Raw genomic sequence first — 20,732 nt, 5'->3', positions numbered from 1 at the left:
CCGCCTACCAAGAGCCACCCGAGGTTTCTTCCTAAAAGGAAGTTTTCCTCACCACCCGAGGTTTCTTCCTAAGTTCAGTCACCACTGTCACACTAAATACTTGATCTTGGGGGAATTACTAGAATTGTTGGGTCTTTGTATATTATAGAGTGTGGTCTAGACCTACTCTATCTGTAAAGTGTCTTGAAATAACTCTTGTTATGATTTGATACTATAAATAAAAAAAAATAAAATTGAATTAAATTAAATCTGTGTTAGTGAGCACTTCTCCTTTGCCGAGAAAATCCATCCACCTCACAGGTGTGGCATATCAAGATGCTGATTAGACAGCATGATTATTGCACAGGTGTGCCTTAGACTGCCCACAATAAAAGGCCACACTAAAATGTGCAGTTTTACTGTATTGGTGGGTCCGGGGGTTTAGGGTTAGGATTCATCCGTGAAGAGAACACCTCTCCAAAGTGCCAGACGTCGAATGTAAGCGTTTGCCCACTCAAGTCGGTTAAGACGAACTGCAGTCAGGTCAAGAGAGAGAGAGAGGAATGAACCCTAACCATAACCATAACACCAGATACTGACTGGTTTTCGGACCCCCCCCCCCCGGAACCTCTCAGTACAGTAAATCTGCATCTTGATATGCCACACCTGTGAGGTGGATGGATTTTCTTGGCAAAGGAGAAGTGCTCACTTAAGCCTGGTTCACACGGGACGATTTTAAAATTGTCGGCCGACCCCACACACGGCAATAAAAAATCACGGGTCTAACAGTTTTGGTCGTACAGTGTGTGGTGCGCAGCACACGGCAAAATCAACACATCACACATGAACCGATTTGACTCCCGAGCATACCCAGGTCAGACGGGAAATCTCGCAAAATCCCTCGAGATCAGACGTGACTTCAGAGTAAACAATCATGGCGGACGAAGAGGATGCAGTGGCGATAGTTTGTAGTTTGTTTTTAACCGAAAAAAAAACGTTATCAAAAGAAAAGGCGATGGTCAAAGAAGTGGAAACAACGCGAGCATGGACTATACTTGCTATACTTATCTCCGACGTCCACCGGACTTTCTGGTGCGCCATGCCACCGGCTGTTTTGATTTTGTTTCCCGGTGCTTTCCTCGCCGCCTCGTCACCTCGCTTTCTGATTGGCTACACGCCACAGTCCACAGGCTGCGTGCTCGTTTGTCCCCAGGGGACACCACACACGAGGAAAAATCGGGCCAAAAAAATCCAACATGTTGGATATCCCCGATTTGAGATCGGAGCGGTCCCGACGTCCTTCCGAGCAGACGAGAGCAGTCTTAACACACCACACACGGCAGGAATATCTGATCAGATTATTTTATGATAATCGGAGCATCCTTAAGATTGTCGGAAGGGGTGAATTGGGGCTAAAATCGGCCTAATTATCCTGCCGTGTGAACCAGGCTTAACACAGATTTAGACAGATTTGCGAACAATATTTGAGAGGAATAAGCCTTTTGTGTACATAGAAAAAGTCTTGGATCTTTGAGTTCAGCTCATGAAAAATGGGGGCAAAAACAAAAGTGTTTTTTTGTCCAGTGTATATACACACATATATATACATATACACATACATATACACACATACATACACACACACACACACACACACACACACACACACACATATATATATATATATATATATATATATATATATATATAATATATATATATACATACAAATACACATACATAAATACATGTGCCAGGTCTTAAATAACTCTCCATACCAGCAGGCGGCGGTAATCTATTCATTCATTCAAAAAGGGAAACCGGATACAATGTTGCTATGCTACCCACAACAAACAGTGTTTGCTCGAATCAGCAGCGGCAGAACCGAATGGAAAAATAGGCTAACGATTGTGTCATAACCACGCGACTTACTGTCGCATAGTAGAGGAATTACCGTATAGTACAGGAGAAGCTCGCAGGGAGTTTCAACTTACATTCGCTGTTTAAGTTTAATTACTAATGTTAACTAGCATTTTAGTTAGCAATAATTAAACTGTGCCTATGTTATCTCCTTACATATACCTACGCTCTCCGTCTCTGCAAGATTCGGAATGACAGGTGGCTCACATCACATTTACGTCGTCTCTCTCAGGTGGAGGCTGCGCAGTAACGCTCAGCCATCACCGGAAAAGTGCTTCTAATATCCTTCACTGGTCTCCGTCCAGAGCAACGGGATCTGTTGGTCCATTTTATATATGTCTATGGTTAAAACAGCGGACACCGGGAGATGGCAAACCAGACTGTCCCTCTCTGGGTTGTCATCCGTTCTCTCGGCAAAAATTATCCCTACGGTGCGAGCAGAGGGACCAAACCCGAACAGCCTGCTGCTGGCTAGTCAGCTAACATTAGCTTGCTCATTCCACCCACCCAACATGCCCTTCATCCTACACTGGTTACAGAAAATTAGCTGAACACAATTGTCACTCATCCAGCGATAGCAATGTGCTTTCCTATGATTTGAAAAGTGTGTGAATGAAACATAAAGTTGTTACATTTTACTAATTTAGAGGCTGGCTGGCTGGCTAGTAAGCTAGCTTGCTTGCTAGGTGGCTAATTGTTTAGCGGTGCAGAGGGTGCAGAGAGATGGAGGTCTATTACAGTCTTTAAATTAAATATCACGGTATAGGATTTTAGTTTATTAATGTTAGTTTATTTTTATCATGTGTAGGTATGTAGCGATCTTTTAAAAGACATGTTATTGTTAAAATAAATATACCAACACAAGTAGTTATGTAGCCTATATCTTGTTGTACATTTGCCATCTTATCAACGTGCAAAAATAGATATTCTAATTGTTCGAACCTGTGTGTTTTTTAGAAGGAACATTCAAACGTCATTTTTGGCCATTTTTTCTTATTGACGTCTAGTTCCTTTGCACAGTAAGTATCACTCTGCATCTGAGAAAAAGAAACCGTCTAATGAACTGATTGCTGGTGCCACAAAGGGAAGCTGTTCATCTACACACACACTGCCATGACACAGAGCTGGTTTAAAATATTTAGAATATTTTCACCGCTTTAGCTTGCGGTCAGACATACCTTTCCGATGGGGAACTGAAACCGTTATCTATCTCTTTCTTCAAAGCCACCAGACTCCATTGACAAAACAGTAATTTTGCCTCTCGGTTCAACCGTTGTCTCGATTGATTAGTTTCTGATATTGTGTACCATTCTTTAACATTAAGCAAAAGAAGTAGCATGTGCTAGCTGCTAGTGTAGGCTAACGTTACCTGCGCTGCGTTCCATAGCAACCGTCTCGGAATGTGCAGGCAGCCAGCCCAGCAGGAATCGAATATTCGGGCCCAGCACTAATAATGTCTGTTCATTATTTCACTCATCTACCAAAATTGTTTGAATATTTTTAAATGCTTCCAAAATCATTTGAATATTTTTAAATGCTTCTCAAATCTCAATGTATCCTCTCAGTTATTTATTATTATTTTTAAATGCTTGACAGACATAATATAAACACAAAACTGCCTTGCTAGCGTAATCTTATCGTAACCAAGATATCTGCTGAAATGTTTTTTTGCACGGACAGATTAAGCTACTACATCTCCCAACTTCACATGTGATTGCCTGATTGGATCTACTTGTTGTATAATTGAGTATACAAGGGTGTAAATAACGGTAATAATAATAATAATAATAAAAAAATAAACCTTAAACTCAACATAAAAAATGGGCCCTAGCTCCACATATTCACATTCATTAGGGTTGTGGAATACTAAATAGATGAGAGCTTTACATTGTGTTTGTACACTATGTCAGATAGAGGATGCAGTGCTAGCGGTGCTTTTAATTTCCCTATTAGAGATTAATAGCTCAATCACTCAGCTAAATAATTATGATAAACAGAAAACAGCAGGATATAGAACATTGGGAAAGTGATTGCATATTGTATTTCAAGTGGTCTGAGAGAAATTTTGACTTCTGAACCTCCACTTTCTCTATTTTCAGGCTTAAGAAAATCTAGCCTGTGACAGAAGACGGGATGCCAATCAGTTTATTTCAGAGAAAGGCCATTCCTATGGGCTGTTCTACGAATACAAGATGCACATGCACTTCCCTTGAGATGGTAAAAGCCTGAGTCAATGTTGGAAATTCCTGAGAAGAAGTTGATATGCCAGCATTGGCATGAACTGCCTACACTCTTCTCAAATAGAGTCTAAAAGAGAGTCTGACAATAAATGCAATAAAACGTGTCAATATCAGCGAAGCATTTATGGCTTGTCGCTAGGCTACCGCCGTGAGCTGGCTGCAATCTCACGGCAATTTGTGATGGCATCACGAAAACAAATCTATTAGATCGTGATACCATCACGATATTTTGAAGATTTTCGTGATGGGGGTCACGTTTTTTAAACTAATGTATTTCAAGCATCTTTTGTGATCACAGCACGCCAGTTGGCTGCAGCAGAGAAGCCGTATACAGCTTGTTATTGGTATTTTTAGCCCAATAACCGCTTTTAATCAACATTTATTCACCTGATCTTATCATGGTTTATATGTATTTATTTTAATGTTATTATATCGGTCTATTTCAGCCAGGGAAACTGGATTGCTTGTTGTTTATTGATATTTTAAAAACTATAACGCTACATCTTTCAACATGTATTTAGATGTTATCATGGTATTCATTTCTTTATTTTAATAATATTATTTCGGTCTTATTACCGGTGAAATATTACAGTATGCTGTAAGACAGACCAGTAGGCTACAATATGAGCCGAGCTGGACGCATTCAAAGGCGATATCCCACAATGCAATGCGGGCATTCATCTCAGAGAATCGGACAGCGATCAGCGGGTCTTTAACCACAATATCGCTTCAACGTACATATTTAATCAGTAGTTTTGTCACCAGCAACAACACGTTGCTCAGCTTTGTTCAAGTAAGTTATGCACCATAACAATGTTTAAAAAAATCACCAAAACATTCCGGAAGTGACGTAGTAATTACCGCTCCGCGTCTGTGAAAGATTGCTGCACGTTGTACGTGAGAATTTATACAATGAAAATACCAATAATGACAAAATAGTGTTTTATGCTAAGCACATTGATTTGCCTTGTCGCAGAAAAATACTAGGCCTATATAAAAAACCTACAGTTGAGTGTTTAGAAATACAGCCTAATGGCTTGTTTGACTAATTTGCATTTGTTTTGACTTTTACTGTTGTGAAAAACAAAAAATTAACTATTTACAAAGAGAAGCATTTTCTATTTTATTTTCCATGCATCGTTATTTAAAAACACAATTTTCTAATTTTGCAGTTGATGAAGGTTAATTAACCTTCATCAACTGCAAAATTATTGCTATTAATAGCAAAGACTAAAGGGACAAAAAACATGAGCATATTTATGTGTGGGACTTGATTTAAAAATCACACTGCATTATTAGTTGTTTTAAATAAATTACTTTTGAATATGACTTTTTAAATTGAAATAACAATTTATGGTAGGCCTAACATATTAATTATACATTCAGAAGATGATCCTCATATCAATCACCGTGGTTACAGCTTGTATCCATCCTAACCTTTGTAGCCTTTACTGAGACTACCTTTTCAAAATTAAGAAGGGACTAGTTTTAGGAAGCATTTTCAGGAAATTAAAAAGATAAGCATATTGTTGCCGAGGTTTTTGTTCACAGAGTAAGATGTATATAGCTTTATATAAGTATGTGTACATATACAAAATGTGTTTTGGCATTTTTGGCACACTTCTATCTCAGCCTATACTGCACACAGACACAAGTACTTTTGCATATTCTGCTGAAATAGAGACCTGTGGTGCCATGCCAACAATCTCATTCAACCAGAAACAATCGTGCTGTGATCACGAAAAGATGCTTCCTATTGAAATACATTAGTTTAAAAAACGTGACCCCCATCACGAAAATCTTCAAAACATTGTGATGGTATCACGATCTAATAGATTTATTTCCGTGATGCCATTACAAACTGCTGTGAGACTGGGTTGTCAATATTGGCAAAGCATTTCATACATAAAGAGAAAATGTTGTTAATAGTTTTGACTTCTTACTAAATGTTGCCAAAGGCTCTTGGCTGCGGTCTTGTATATATAATGTCAAACAAGACAAAGCTCAACTATCAACATTTGTGAATTGTCGTGACTATTTTACAGAAATACAAACAAGCCATGGCATTTTTCTCCCCTATCCCAGAATAGATAGACTGTGTAGCCAGACCATACTCCAGCGCTGACAGAGCGCTGTGGAGATGAGACTAAGTGTAACATATGACTGGGTCTGTCTGCTCATGTGATGCCAACTAAATTATATTGTGATATACCCATACTGTGAGTTCAGGCTTGGGACTGAGAGAGACAGAGAGAAACCTGTTATGTAGTGCATTGCTGTTCATCGCTCTTGTCCTGTTGTGTACTGTGATCGCAGGTCAATCAGTAAAACACTGAAGGAGAGCTGTGTCCTGTTGGTTCTTTATCAAGCCACTGAGGTACCTGTGGCAACAGAAGCAGCTGGAGTTATTGAAGTTGGAGATGCATAGCATGCTATCCAAGATTGGTATTCTTGAGGGTGAGATAAGTGATATGTTGGACAAAGTGAATATTATCAGCTGGAGAAGAAGAAGAAAAATTGGTCCACATCCAAAGAGAACTTTTTTAAATTCCCCAATCCCCTTTTCCAAGCAAAATAAAACCTTACATGTGGTGTTTAATTTCAGTAGAAAACAAACTTTCACTACTGTCAATGTATCTAACTTAAAAATGGCTGCAAAGAGACAACGTTGAAGAGAAATTGATGTAGTCAGGAGGCAAGCAGCCAAGGCACATTGGCACATACGGATTTTATGTAGATATTCAGACAAAATGTCACATATAATTTTAAGAACATTTTGCAGCTCAACAAGGTGTGCAATCTCTAAGAAGCACCAGCTAATGCACAGCACTGTAGGTATCTAGAACTTCACAGCATTTCTCCAGTGAATCTAAGCTTTTTATCACTGCAGTTTTATATCTTCCTTCTGATCAAAGTTGTAGTTATAGTTTGACAGACCTCCCCATAAAGCCACATCATTGACATCTCTGACATTTCCTTTAATACTGCCATGTAAAGTTTTAAATAACTCAGAGAAAGATAAAGGAAGAAAGGCAGGAATAAAAAAAGGTTGTATACCTCCGTACCTATGTCGAGATTTAGAACTCCACACCCACAAGCTGAACGCCTCTGATCCTACTCTCTATCTCTGAAGACACTGAACCACCTGATGTTTTCATGTTATGCGAGAGAATGGCAATTAGTGTGTATGTTTGTTTGTGTGTGTGTGTGTGTGTGTGTGTGTGTGTGAGTGTGAGTGAGAGAGTGTCAGAGTGAGTCAATTAAGATGTAACCTAATACATGACTGACATGTATGGCATGACATCTGGAGATAGAAAGGGGTGTATGATCTATGTAACTCCCTTTTTATCATCCACTTGTTCTACCACTGCCATAATTCTATACCAGTGCGGGTGTGAGAGACGGAGAGAAGACAGAGCAATGGGTTCAACAGAGAACAATTAGGAAGGTAGGGAGAATTAAGGAAGGTAGAAAAAGAAAAAATGAGGCAACAGAAAAAGGAGGCTGACAAAGTGAACATTTGTAAACAAAAGAACAGAGCATTTTAACTTCCTCACAAATCTCTGAAAAACTAAAGGTGTCATCAGCCAGTCAATTGAGGATGGGTTTATGCTCAAATAAAGACTAAATATAAGGCAACCTAAGAGCAATGTGTATTAGTAGGGTATAAGTGAGGTATAGACCCTTTGCAAACAAGTGACCACGACCATGTGACGACGCCATGATGGACGGCAAAATCACCGGCAATAACAAGCTAAACAGTGTAGTAGACGAGCGGAAAGTTTCATAGTTTCAATCAGTTTGAAATACATAACACTAAATAAACTGTATTTATGGCTTTATGGCTTCTTCTATTGAACAACAAGTTGTCGTGCCGTTATCGGTCGAGGTAGGGCATCTGGTAGGTGCTCACTAAGAGCAGTATTTGGAGAAGTTGGAGATAGCAGGATTGGATACCGACCCTTAATTCTTCCTCCCTCCGTTTTCACGGACCTCATTAAATCACAGAGTCTGCCCGACTTCAGTCCACACGTTCTGTACCACTATGTGGTAAACGGGGTATCCCCATATACTGGTGCTGATCTCAAAGCTTTTAAAAGTCTGGATGCTTACCAGTTCTTTGTAGCTGGCTGGGTTACAGGTACGCGATGCTACGCTTACGGCGGGGGGAGGTACCTCATAATGGCAAAGATAAGACATCAATCTAGGGTTTATTTTGTATTAACATCTATTCTTTACTCAAGTAAAGATTTATATAACACGTAGCCCGTGGCTACCCACATACCGTTGTTCACTGGGTGTGCCAATGCAACTTCCTAATGGATGCCTGAATGTATCCCAGCTCTGGGAAGTGCAGTCATTAATTATCTATCACATGTTAATAAATGCAGTAAATCACAGTGTCTATGATCAGTAGTAACCACACATAATTGTAACATCTAGCCATCTTCTTATCTGTGATTATATTCGCTGTAGCCTATGTTAAGATTTGACCGGTGGATATTACGACGTGATGGGCAGCAGATAGCGAGCAGTCAGCTAGTCAGCTAGCCGGAGTAGGAGCTCCGCAGACCCGCATTTAACTCGTTTTTTTGGCCTTTGTGAAGCTAGTTTCCGTGCCATGTCATCTTTAATTTAACCAATATTTTTTGTATGTGTGTTACGTTAAATGATCAAGGGAACAGCTTTCTTTTTTGGATATGTAGCTAGGTCAGTGAATAACCGATGTTAGTTATGTGGGTCATCATCGGGTTGGACCTGTTAGCAGGAACAGCTGGTTAGCATGGCAGCTAGCTAGCTGGTTGAGGATAACTTTATTTATCACTCATTTAAAACAGAAAGGCAATACATACACATGCTTGTGTTGGTGAGGATTACTCTGCAGAGTGTGAATGTGAGAACACAAACGCGAACGAAAAAAACGTACGCATTTAGCTTGCCGTCCGTCTACAGCATAGCTCTTCCGCCGTCCGTCATGACGTTCATAATTCGTGCGAGTGGAGCGTGACGTCACGTGCAAAGGGTCTATTAGTTCAAATCATGGATTTCAAGTAGCCTATATTTATTTTAAATTTGGTGGTGACTATTTTGTTAAAGTAAAGTAAATTAGCCAAATACACATTCAAATGCTAGCTCCCCTAGCATACTGGTTTTGTTGGCTTTGTTGCTAACATGAGGTAGCTAAAAATGATTTTTTTGGTTTGTTGCTTGTTGGACTGAGCAATATGCTAGTTATCTTAACATATTGTTAGCTGGTTGCTGCTAGCTTATGATGGCAGCTGGTGATAGACAGAAGTGAATCTGAACTTTCTATGGAGGGTTGTGTTGAGGGTGTGGGTGCAGGTAGTCTCGCATCGCCAGATCTATCTCTAGAGCGCTGTGGAGGTCTGTCTACACCACAGATAGGATAGAAGGAAACCTGCAAAGAAAACGGCACATCAAATATTAACTGAACTTTTTTACACAATACAGTAACGTGAGCTATATATATTAGTTGGATACAACAGTAAATAAGAATTGACATACATTCAACGTACAAATGAAATTTGCTCTTATCAGTGTATCACTGTATAAACCTCATCCATAGCAATCACCGCCAATCGGTCCCAAAACGTCCCAGTTGGACAGTAAATGGCGTAAACCTATTCTTTGTAAATCTTTACAGTCGTTCCACGAAACAATCAAGCAGCCCTTCCTCTTCTTCTTTGAAACTTGCCATTTCCAGTAGCTTGGTGCGTTTCACTACGGCCAAGCCAGGCTGAGGAGGTGTGACTGGGTCGAGCCAGGCAATGTAATTCAGATAGATGCGTGTCCACGGCTTTCCTTAAAAGACTGCGAGGTCGATCACAGATTTACTGATGCCAAAATGGAGAAGACACGTTCTATTTCGTATAGGCTTCGCCCTCTAAGCCACGCTATTGGGTTTATCCCTTCGCGCATGCGCAGTCATGAAGATTTTCTTTCCCGCCCTAGCGTGCTGCTCGGGCTTCAACTACGTCCGCAAATACTGTATATAAACAGAGCGGACCCATAGCTCTGCTCCTACTTTTTCTTCAGCAAAGCAGGTATGAAGAAGGTTATGAAGACCTCCGGCTCCAGCGGCGTCCGCTCCTGCCCCTCCTGCGAGACCGGCTACATCTTTTCGCCAGATCTCCACCCCGCTGCGAGACCTGCCTTGGTGCTTCTCACGCCGGCAAGGCTCTCACCTCCGACGCCTCCTGCCCTTTTTGCGCCCGCCTGCCTTCTAAAGAGCTTCAACGGCGGGCGGACGCTTTTCTGGCTTTTGAGGTCGACGGAGAGGGGGACGGCAGCTGGGCAGACCGACGTGACACCGTCGACGCCCTGGAACCGCTGGAAGAGGGCGTCTTCGACGGGCACAGGTCCGATGACTCATCTCTCCCGAATGACGATTCCCTCTCCGGTTTTCCCTCCTCCTCGCTGGGAGAACTGGAACACGAGACAGGGATTGACGCCTTTCCACTACGGCTCTCCCCGTCTCCAGAACGGCCAGGGGCTATGCCCCTTTCACACAGGTTCATGGCGACACAGAGGCAGGCTTCCCTTCGGTCCCCCCCCTGGAGCAGAGCCTAGCGTCAATCCTACTCCCGAAAGCTACTTTTTTTGGCCACCGGAAGCCGACCCCCCCCGTCCCCCCAAGATCAGGTTTGCGCCCAGGTTACTGACCGGTCACACCAATGTGCGGCCCAGGGCTTGGCGGCGCAAAACAACATCGCCTTGCTAGCCTCCGCCGTCTCCGCCACGTCCCACTTCCACCAGGCGACCGAGGAAGCTGAGCGGCTACGGCGGCTTGGCTCCTGGAAAGCGGCTCCCCATCAGCAGCGCCAACGCTCCTCCAACCGCCATAATGAGACGCCCCACAGCCTCTGCTGTGGCTGCGCCTTCCCAGGCTTCGACCTCCGCTCCTCCGCCTGCTCCCCCACAGCGGCAGCTGGCCCCTGACCGGCAGGTTTCACGGGGCCGGAGGACCATGAAGGCGGCTCCCACCTGGTCAAACCCGCCCCCAGAGCCACCCAGCAAGCAGCGGCGACGGTGGCAATGACGGGGCGCGGGGAACGTCTGTCCCTCCACGGTTGGAAACCGGAAACACAACGGCCCTTTTAAGGGCCACTTAAGTCTTTCTAAAGAGCAGTTTCCATCCAACCGATTAGCCCTTGTTCCACTGAACATTACGCTGATGTCATGACAGATGTTCCCCACACAAGCACACACCAGGTCACCGCTGCTCGCGGAGCTCCGCCGCTCTCTCACTATGCAGACAGCGGGAGCATTCGCCCACCCACTTCAATTAGCGCCGCTCAGTTATCCTCCTCCCCCCGGCTATGCCTATGGGGTTGAGGACAACGATGACCCGCCACCCTTTCGACAGGGCCCTACCATGGGCTGGGCGACACGATCTACTCATATCTCGCCCAGTGGCGGGACAGGCTTTGCGCTTCTTGCTAGCTATGTCTGTAAACAACACACAGACATGCGCGCGTCTGCTCTCAGAGCGCAGCGCGGCATGGATCAGGCTGACACACATGGACTCGTGGATATCAAAACTGATATCACGGGGCTACACTCTCCAGTTCGCCTCCCGCCCGCCTCGTTTTGCGGGCGTGTTGGAGACAACCGTGTCATCCCGGGTAGAATCAGACGCCATGACGTCAGAACTACGGGAACTGCTGTCAAAAGGAGCAATTTCCCACGTTCCTCCGGGGGAGGAGAACGAGGGGTTTTATTCCCGATACTTTCGCACTCCAAAAAAGTCAGGTGGGTTACGCCCCATCCTCGACCTGTCCCAGTTCAACCGGTGCGTCATGGAGCGTCCATTCTACATGTTGACTATCAGACGTGTTGGAATGCATGCGCCACCAAGAATGGTTTATATCTGTGGATCTGAAAGACGCATACTTTCACATCCAAATCATTCCCAGGCACAGGAAATTCCTGCGTTTCTTTTTCCGAGGGGCTCATTTCCAGTACAACCGACTACCGTTCAGTTACTCACTGGCCCCCGCACTTTTTCCAAGTGTATGGAGACGGCGCTTCAGCCGTTACGGAAAAAAGGCGTCAGAGTCCTGTTTTATCTTGACGATTTGCTCATCCTGGCTCCCTCTCGGGAAACGGCGGCGCTGCACACTGTGGCAGTTCTGCAGCACCTGCAGACACTGGGTTTCGCCATAAAGTGGCAGAAAAGCTCATTGGTTCCCACACAATCGATAGTTTATCTGGGCGTAGTGCTAAACTCGATTGTTATGAGAGCCAGGCTGTCAACATGAAGGCAAGACGTGCTGCTCTCTCTCCTGTCGCGCGCCACGCGCAAAGGTGTCAGCGCTGTCCGTCATGCGCCTTCTGGGCATGATGTCCGCGGGCTACATGGTGGTCCCCCTGGGGCTTCTCCACATGAGAAAAATCCAGAGGTGGTTCCTCCGTCAGCGTCTCGACCCCATACATCACAAGTGGCGAATGCTGATCATTCCTCCTTCACTACAGTCGGACCTGTCATATTGGGGGAACCCCCGGACCTTGTCAGCTGGGGTTCCCCTGGGCAAGGTGACGTCATACGTGACAGTGTACACGGACGCGTCCCTCACTGGCTGGGGGGGAATGTGCGAATCACAGGTGGTGGGAGGAGAATGGCCACAGCCCCCTCTCCCACACATAAATTGTCTGGAGCTGTACATGGTGCTGAAAGTTTTGAAACACTTTGCCCCGGTGGTAGCAGGGAGACATGTTGTCGTACAGACAGACAATGTTACTGCAGCAGCGTTCATAAATCGCCAGGGCGGCATACGTTCGGCCCGGCTATTGGAAATAGCCAGGAGCCTTCTGCTGTGGGCACACAGTCACCTGCTGTCCCTCAAGGCTGTCTACATCCCCGGGATACTAAACCGGGCGGCAGACCTAATGTCGAGGGGAGGGCCCTCTCACAGCAAGTGGAAATTGAATCCCACTATTGTTCAGAAGCTGTGGAACAGGTTCGGGAAAGCGGAGGTGGATCTGTTCGCCTCACGGGAAAACACACAGTGCGCTCTGTGGTTTTCCTTGAGCGCACGGGACAATCCACCCCTCGGCGTGGACGCTTTCTCGCTTTCCACCCCTGGCCCAGAACCCTCCTATATGCTTTTCCCCCGGTCCCTCTGATTCCTCGTCTCCTGGAACGCATCCAGGAGGAGAATCTGTCGGTCATCTTTGTGGCGCCGGAGCGCATGAGCGCATCCTGGTTCCCGACACTGGTCCAGCTGCTGGCGGGTCCCCCCTGGCAATTGCCGTGGCGCGAGGACGCCCTGTCACAGCTGGACGGCGCGATATCCCACCCCCCCGGTGATAACCCAGCGACTGTGGGGCTGGTTGCTGAGCGGGAACGCTTGCAGAGGTTAGGCTTTCCTCCTGCCGTGGTGCGCACTATTCAGAGCACGAGTGCACGGAGAGGGAAACAGACCCGATATCGTGTCCCCTGCCTCTCGTGTTGACTTATCTCCAAACATTGGTAGATAACGACCTGGTCCGTCCACAGTCAAAGCCTACGCAGCGGCCATTTCATCCTGCCACGAAGGCTATGGAGAGAGAATGGTTTTTGCGCACCCCCTAGTAAAGCGTTTTTTGAAAGGCGTCAGACGACAAAAACCCGCCGTGCGCTCTCTCACTCCCCAATGGGATCTGGCCTTGGTGCTTCGAGCTCTGGGGAAGCCTCCTTTCGAGCCCTTGGCACAAGTAGCCGACATCTGCGCGGCGGCCTCTTGGGCTCTCACTGCCATGCACGCCTACAATCATGATATGTGCCACTGCATGTGTACTGCCCGGGGTCCTCCCCCCCCTACTCTGGGTGGCTGGGAGGGACTCGGGCGTTAAAAAAAAAGTTTAGTCTATGTTCCACTGTGGGCTCTGCGTCGCAGGTGGCATTGACTACATCAGCTTCGCCCTAACCCAATAGGGTGGTTTAGAGGGCGAAGCCTATACGAAATAGAACGATAGTTACGTTATTGTAACTCCAGATTCTATGAGTATAGGCGTAGCCCTCTAAGATCCGGGCCACCTGCTCCAGTTACATTAGCTGAAGAAAAAGCTTATGTTGGGAGCAGAGCTACGGGTCCGCTCTGTTTATATACAGTATTTGCGGACATAGTTGAAGCCCGAGCGGCACGCTAGGGCGGGAAAGAAAATCTTCACGACTGCGCATGCGCGAAGGGATAAACCCAATAGAGGGCTTAGAGGGCTACGCCTATACTCATAGAATCTGGAGTTACAATAATGTAACTATCGTTGTGCATACTTTACTTAGACTGAGAAGCAGATTCTCATGGAGACATATGAAGAAGTTAAAGAACTAATTACAAAAAAAGGAAACACGGCCGCTGTCATAAAACAGCGAGAGAAAGTGTGACAATCCATCGCGGACCGCCTGAATGCGCAAATAGCCTAAAAACATACTGCACTGAAACAGTTATATTAACACCATTCAATGAGTTGTACATTACATTTTCCATAAAAGTGGGCAGCAGAAATGAAAAGGCCTATGTTAGGCCTACTCAGGAAATTTAGCATGAAGATTAATTAGGGTAGCCTACACCCAGTAACGTTAATTTAAAATGCTGATATTATACGCTCTTTCTCTCTCTCTCTCTCTCTCTCTCTCAGTATGCTTATTAACATGCAAGACTGTAACATGTTGTGATAGTCTGCCAGTTTTAATGTTATTTCTTTACTCATGTTCATACAGAGCAAACATGACTGGACAAAAAAGACCTGGCAGCAAGTCAAAATAAAATACAAGAACATTTTGCAGACTGGTAAATGTTTTGATAAATTGTTGATGCAATGTACTACAAATAAGGTGTAGAAATTACTCAGAAGGTGCCTGCTCATATTTAATATTGTTTTTACTAATTTTAGCAGTAAAAAAAGGCACATGCGTGGCCCCCAGAGGAGTTGGCCTTTGACCTCAACAAAGGGAGGCGTGTTTTCGAAAGGGATCCAGGGTGGGACCTCCACCAACTCTGTCCCACCCACAGAAAGCGCCCACTTCATACAAGGTACATTATTCCTATGCTGTAGTAGCCTGACTATGAAACACAATCAGTTTTCTGGACCCCCTTTATGATGACCTAAATCCGGTAAGTAATAATTCTTAATGGCCCAAGGCTTGGCCCCTGTCAAACCTTTGTCAATACAATTCTATTCGGTCTGTGTGCAGGGTGGCGCCACAAACGTTTGAAATCTGTGTGGTGAGCGGGGGGACTTCCAGTTTAGGTTACTACCGGTATTTCCGATTGAGGAATGTTGTTGAAGAGTTAGTGGCAAGCTATCAGTGAGTTAAGGTACAATTCTGAAGTAAGTTTTCATAGTTTCCCGCATCAGCCTGAGGTGCGAGCTAAGTGGCTAGTCAAGATAAGACGCGAGAACTTCACTCCTACCAATAACCCCCGGGTCTGCAGTCGACATTTTAAACTAGAAGATTTCATCACAGCGGCCACAGGACGTTGAAAACTCGTTCAAGGAGCTGTGCCATGTCTTTTTGAGTGGAACCATTTTTGTTTACCAGCGCCAAGGTGCAGTGTTTGGGAGCGCTGCCCTAAACGCCCCTCTCCCCCACCGGACCCGCCATCAGAGACTGCTGGCTCTGATTGCCAGATGGAAGTTAGGGTTGCGTGATATTGCGATATTGATTATGAATATTGCGATATCGATATTAATATTGACATTTTTAAACATATGTAAAATTACAAAAGTTATCGAAAAACGCATCAAAATAGATTCATAATAAATTAAACAAGTTTTCTTACAACACAAGGTTTATTTCAACTGACTGTCATATTGGACTGGTACAACATGAATAAATAAATAACAACCATGTCTACAGAACAGACATGTTTTACTGGTTGTACAGTATAAAATAAATAAAGAGAACAGGACACAACTTTTTATTCACTTCTCTGATTTGTTCCGTTTTGTTGTCTCTATCAATTTCTTCACATACACTGTCAGTCTGTCGAAATATGCACACACGTGGTACGCTCCATAGGGTTTGTCACGTAGTGGACCCGTGTGCTGACGTGCACTAACATGTGCAAGTGGCACAGTGACTGGCCAATGAAATATGATCATTATAGCGTTTCAAGCGGGCTCTAAATCAAACACAACTAAGCCACACAGCCAACGGACGGGACGCTGCGCTCCACAAAATAAACAAAATATTGCATACTTATTGCGACACTTTCAATATATTAAGATAACGATATTGAGTCGATATATCTTGCACCCCTAGATATAAAATTGCGCAACGTGATATTGCGATGATATTGAGTCGATATATCTAGCTCCCCTAATGGAAGTAACATTACCACTGGAGCATGACTCCCCTGTAACTCCGACATCTGTGACTCCATCTGAGTTAGCGGAGGAGAACGAAAAGTTGAAGCAAAAAGTCCAGGAGCTGCAACAACTGCAATCGAGATTTGGTGTAGAGCGTCTTGCAGGGTCTGATGAGGACATTCGGTTTTACACAAGGTAGGTTCATGACCATGTCCATGAAAAATCGTTTTGAAATCAATATGTCTACCATTACATCGAATTTCATTTGAACTAATCTGGGTTAGTATAGTAAATATGTATTAATCTACGAAACCCTGATGACATAGCTTATCGTTGATCTGTGTTGAGTTGCACCGGCTGCACTAGCACCGGTGACCATCTTGGTCTTCGCGGCTGACTGGCCTGGAAGTGCTGGTATGATGCAAATCTAGCAATGAAACAATTACGTTGGGTTAAATTAACCCAACTAAGGCTATGTTTAGACGGAAATGATCTGAAGAGAAAACGCAAAAGTGGCGTTGCGTTCTCACTTTTTATTCCGCGTTTAGACGAGAGTTTTGGCGGGGGAATCTGCGTGCATATGGTGACGCAAAAGTGTGTGAAATTCGATTTAGTATGCATGCCAGGCGGCTATCTAGAACCTTCCTTCTACTTCTCTCCTTAGTAGTGCGAAACCAAAACATGTCAAAGCAAACAACAAAAGCTTGTCTGGAAAGACGAAGAGGTGGAGTTGTATGTTTGTCTGATGATGACTGGCACAGTCGACCGTGATAAGCCACAGCATAGCACCCACGGGAGCACTACCAATATCCTGAGCCTCGCAGCCCTTCAGCCGCTGCTTGAGAGCGAGAGACAGCGGGCAGAGGAGGGTGAAGCAGACCCTCCTCTGCCTGCTGGCTGCTGCCACTCGCTCTCTCTCTTTCTCTTCATCCGCAACGTTGTAGCCTACTCTGGCTCAAATGAATAGCCTACATATGGTCATTGAACTATAACAACCTTATCCACATTGTCGAAATCATTTAAATATTAAGCCATTACATTGAAAATCTTTTAGATAACAGGAGCCTATAATTTCTGTAGCCTACTCCGTAACAACAGACTACCTGGATGCCTTTTTCTTGTCTCTCTCCACACCACTGTCTTCAGACTTTTGCGTTTTTACCCTTTAGACGGTAACGCGACGGTGGAGCGTTTTTAAGATTTCCACTCTGGAGGGTGGTTTCACTTTTTTGCATTTTTAAACCCCAAAAACGCTGTCGCCGTATAAACGAAAGGCACATCCAATAAAATATTTTTTCGTTTTCACCCGCGAGCATCATCGTGTAAACAGGGCCTAAGCTATGTCATCAGGGTTTCGTAGATTAATACATATTTACTATTCTAACCCAGATAACACACTACACACACACACACACGCACCTGACTTACATCACCCCCCCTCTCCATACCAGCACACTGCCCATCATCAGTAAGCCTCCCACCCTCCACCCAACTGCATTCTGCACACTTGAGGCTACAATGAATCACAATACAAAGGCTACAGTGAATCATGTTACATAGTTCTGACCCAATTAAGTTCCATCTTTATTTCATTACTCTTAAGTAGTAAAAATGTAACTGTAATTTTACTTTTGCTAATATAAGTTAATTTTCTGTCATCTCTTTAACAGAAACTTGCGCCCATAGATGAGTTACTTCTGTTCCTAATGCATCTCTCTGTTAGTGATCTTGCCAACCGTTTTGGTATCCACCGCACCACTGTCAGCAGAATTGTAACGACCTGGACACACTTTCTGTACCACCTTCTTGGTTCTATCAGGCTGTGGCTACCAAAAGAGGTCGTACAAGCTCACTTACCACCAGAGTTTTCTCCATACGCCAACACACAAGTGATGCTGGACTGTACAGAAATATTTTGTCAAACAACCTCATCTCTTGTTCTGCAAAGTGAGGTGTTCTCTAACTACAAGTCACACACCACTTTCAAGGCCATGATTGGCATTGCCCCCCATGGTCCCATCACTTTCGTCTCTCCACTGTATGCAGGTTCTATGAGCGATCGGGAAATTTTCAGGGATTGCAAAATTACTCACAGCTGACATGGCAATTATGGTGGACAAGGGATTTCTTGTGGATGCTCTTGTACCCTGCAAAGTTTACCGGCCTGCTTTTCTGTCAAAGAAAACTCGATGAGTAAACAGGATGTTGAACAAACACAGTCCATCGGCCGTTTACAGGTTCACATTGAAAGGTGTATCCGGAGAGTTAAAAAGAATAAACTGTTTGAAAAAGTTATTCCCTTATCTGTGTGTGGGAGTATTGATCAACTGTTCAGTGTGGCTTGCTTCTTGGTAAACTACCAAAATGGACCCCTTGGCAAGGCATGGGCAACTCGACAGTGAAAATCTGGACTGGCATGTGACTGTATTTTTCTCTATGAGCTTCCATATACTGCTTACTATTTTGTCATTTACTATGCTGTTTTTTTTTTTGTATATTGTGATATACCTTTCAGTAAATTGTCTGAAATATTGACATAATGTTTACATTTGCCATTTATTGTCTTACACTGTGCCAGGAGGAACACAAATACATGAGTTAATTCAGACATTTAGTATACAAAGACACAAGCTGTCATACTTGAACACCCAATAATAACATGGCTCCTTGTATAGATTTGTAATGATGAACTATGTAAATAAACATTGTGGTGCAACGTTTGACATTTTGTGTGAGTTGTGTAGATAACTACTGACACTAAAATCATAATAACAAACCTTGTATAGGTTTGTTGTTTATGCATACATACATGTGCAGTTGTCGTTATGACGTGAGGTGCACACACACACACACACACACACACACACACACACACACACACACACAGCCTCCCTTCCTGAGAGTCCCTTTTAATTTGCCTACTCCTTACCACGTCATCAACTACTCTCTTCCATTTTTTCCTCACTCGCTACCATGGCCCTGTCACGGTCACTCTCCTCCTCCTCGGCTTCTTCCCTGTCATGATGTTGTTTCTGCTTCTCTGTATAGCCAGCCACTACTCCTCCTTCATCTACTTTAGGTAATGCTGATGTTGAAGCAGCTACTACAGCCCCAAACATGTCAGAAATTTTGGCACATTTTGAAGCATCCGCCTGTAGATTCTTAATCGTTTTCTCCCGTAATTTCTCGGCACCTCCCTTGCGCTTTGGTGGTTGTTTGTTAATTTTAACATGGATGCTAAACTTCCAGCATAAGCATAACTATTACAGCTCGTGTCTCAGGGCCGGGAGTGGAGAAGGGGGTTTCTGGATTTGATTGGGTCAGGCCAGTGCCAATAAAGAAAATTAACCAATGGGCCGCTGTCAGTTCTTTATGGGCCGGCGTGGCCCAAAAAAAATAAAAATAAAAATAAAAAAAAGGCCTATTATATCAGCGATTCGGCCCAAAAGTGCATCGGCCCACCGGAAAAATGCCCAGTATGCCAGATGGCCAGTCCAGCCCTGTTTTGGAGCCAGCAGTAGACACTGGTAAATAGAGGCACAAGTGGATCAGCAAGATCAAGCAAGTTCTTTGACTGAGTGTAATGCTTGTTTTAAAATTACTAAAATTATCCCTCTCTTCATCCTACACACCCCAAACATGACATACAAAATGTCCTGGAACAGAAACAACAACCAGAGATATTTATAAGCTATCATTTTATTGTCATCACAGTTTAAAAGATTCGCCACCAGGGGGTGCTGCAGCACCCCCAGCACCCCCACTTCCCGCGCCTATGTACATGTGCATTTCTTAAAGAGAACTATAAAATTGATTTTCACACAAACACATGTTTTGGGAGGTGGGTTGATTTTAAATTTTCATGCAAGATGATAAGTAAAAGTAGAAATAGAAATAATCTCCCCTCTCCCTGATGATGGAAGCAACCTCTGGGTCCCTGTAGATCCTCTGACTGACCATATCCTCCTCTGCAAAAATAACATCATCACACCATTCCATACCTGTTAGCAGGAGTTGTCCTTGCACCTGCCAGTAGTAACTTTCACCTCCACCAGGCCAAAGGGTGGGTTGTCTGTTGGGTCAAAAACAACCCTATCAGGGGAAGACCCTAACCAGGGGGCATCGGGGTGTATAACGAAGCCACATGGCCAGTAGTACGTGTTCTTTGCTTTGCAATATTCCTGAATGGCAGTGGCTCCAATGCCAGACCTCTTTCATCAATGCTGTTTGTGCCACTCCCCTAATCATTCTTTCAGCAAGCTGTTCTGCTGAAGTCTG

At 44.3% G+C, this 20,732-nt stretch overlaps 1 long non-coding RNA gene across 1 annotated transcript; it reads right to left on the bottom strand.

Annotated features, from left to right (window-relative positions):
- Nucleotides 1-234: 234 nt before the first annotated feature.
- Nucleotides 235-20,242, bottom strand: LOC118495093. The gene is made up of 3 exons (XR_004897419.1): nucleotides 20,057-20,242; nucleotides 18,243-18,247; nucleotides 235-249 (listed from the first exon to the last, which is right to left on the bottom strand). It is a non-coding gene; the product is annotated as an uncharacterized LOC118495093 (long non-coding RNA).
- Between the last annotated feature and the right edge of the window lie 490 nt (nucleotides 20,243-20,732).

This window comes from Sander lucioperca, chromosome 1 (genome assembly GCF_008315115.2).
Source record: "Sander lucioperca isolate FBNREF2018 chromosome 1, SLUC_FBN_1.2, whole genome shotgun sequence".
NCBI lineage: Eukaryota > Metazoa > Chordata > Actinopteri > Perciformes > Percidae > Sander > Sander lucioperca.
The sequence above is the reverse complement of the archived record's forward strand: the minus strand, read 5'-3'. Positions and strand labels throughout refer to the sequence as shown.